Genomic DNA, 2,028 nt, shown 5'->3' with positions numbered 1-2,028 from the left:
GTTAGCTATAGTTTCCTGGAATTCCTGTCTCTTGTAACAAAATTCACACATTTGATCCACCTGGGCTTTGAAAACTTAGAGTGTATACGGCTTTCCTTGAAGTTGGTCACTGACTCAGTGACACTGTGTGGACAGGCTCAGGAAGTGAATCTTTCTATCTTCAGCATCCACAGTAGAGTTCTCTGCCTATACTGAAGCCATTCAGCAACCAAATATTCATGTTTAAAATATTTAATCTCAAAATATAGTATGGAATAGGGACTTTGGAGATGAGACAAGGAGTTCATGTAAGTGTTATCATATTGCACTGTAGGTCTTGCTACTCTCCCTGGTTAGTTAAATGAGATGGGCTCACTCAATTTCCCATCCAGCAACATATTGTCAAAGATAAGCGATGCTGCACACTCATTAAAACATTAGGAAGAGATGTAGTTGAGCAGTACTGTCACAATAGGGAAAAAAGTCCGGTATGAACTGAACTGATGTCCTTGACCCAAAGTCAGGAGACTTTTTACAGCCTGGGTGTGTAAAGGTAAAGCACTGCTTGCTGTGAAGAGGGGTAGGTCCATGTGACCAGGCCACCTGGATTTGTTCATCAGAAATAAAACTTCTCCTGTCTTTATAACAAAATTAAATATGGTACCCAGATGATAGTTCCTTATCCTTTCATAGAGACTGGGAACTAGACTGAAAGAGCTAGCTTTCTAAATGTCAGTATTTCAAAGAGATGATTCTCAAGTCTTTGAGGAAACAGTTTTGGGTGGTAGATTTACTTCTCAAAAGATAGAGGAAGGATTGATAATTGCAAGATTTCTAAAGTAATTGCTCTAATGGGGGGTTCTGGGGCCTATGTGCCTATCACCAGATTTTGGCTGGGATAAACAGTGCATTTTCCCAGCAGGCATTTTAGGGTGGACTGAAGTCACCCTAGGGACTTGGCCATAAGCTTCCAGAAGCCACTCTCAACTTTGGTGAAGTCTTTTAGTACTAAGAGATTAGGATGTGCTCCTCATATGTTGAGAATTCTATAATTCTCAATATTATAAACCTTTGTTAGATATTTCCCTTTCATTACATTTTATTTGATGAATGTATCTCAACTTTAGTTATGGGTCACAGTTACAAAACTACAAAATGAAAGTGAGAGTGGATTAATTACAAGGTAATATATATTTTAACATATACCCAACAAATTTAGTAATTCCACAGGTATCATTTTTAAAAATTATTTTCTGGCTTATTTATTTTTCAATTTGGTTAAAGAGTATACTGATTAAATTTTTTATTAAATATGGAAACACAGTTTATATATTTTCATCCTTCCACTCTGTGTCTGTGTGTCCTTAGGGAAGACAGTCTCAGTATGGTGTAGCAGCCGAGAGGTGAACAGGGATAGTCCTGAATCCTAACCTTAGCATCAGCGCTAACTGACTGAGTGAACTGGGAAAATAGTCTTAGCATTTATGCCTCTGCTCTCTGATCCAATAGATGAGGGGGGTTTGACTAAAGGATCTCTAAAAACACTTTTGGCCTCTAAAATTCTGTGGATTTATGAGTCTCATTTAATGACTTTATCAATTCTGTCTATAAACCATAAAGTGCACTAAGAGCTGTGCAGCATGCCAGAAGATGCAGCATTTTTCTGAACTTTGAGACATAAGTGAAGCGTGATGATTTTATGGTGATGGATTCTGTAGGAAGTTGGGTGGGAGGGTACGTCCCATTTTAGAATAATTGAGATTAATCACAAGGGTCCCCAAAATGCATTCAATTATTTGGAACATTTCCTTCTGCACTACCCATATATGACATAATTTATTTTCAAGTCATATGTTCACAACAGGAATACATTATTAATTCATTTAAATTCAGTCAGTTTTTCTGTTATTTAGTCATCTTTTTCATAGTGTCTTAAAACTTTGTAATTAGTCCTGCAATATTTTACTGAATACAGACATAAACTTTTTCTACAATAATAATGGTTCCCACTCCATATATTCAAGTACATAGAAAAAAAATGGGATATAA

This window comes from Microcebus murinus, chromosome 3 (genome assembly GCF_040939455.1).
Source record: "Microcebus murinus isolate Inina chromosome 3, M.murinus_Inina_mat1.0, whole genome shotgun sequence".
Taxonomy (NCBI): domain Eukaryota; kingdom Metazoa; phylum Chordata; class Mammalia; order Primates; family Cheirogaleidae; genus Microcebus; species Microcebus murinus.
The sequence above is the reverse complement of the archived record's forward strand: the minus strand, read 5'-3'. Positions refer to the sequence as shown.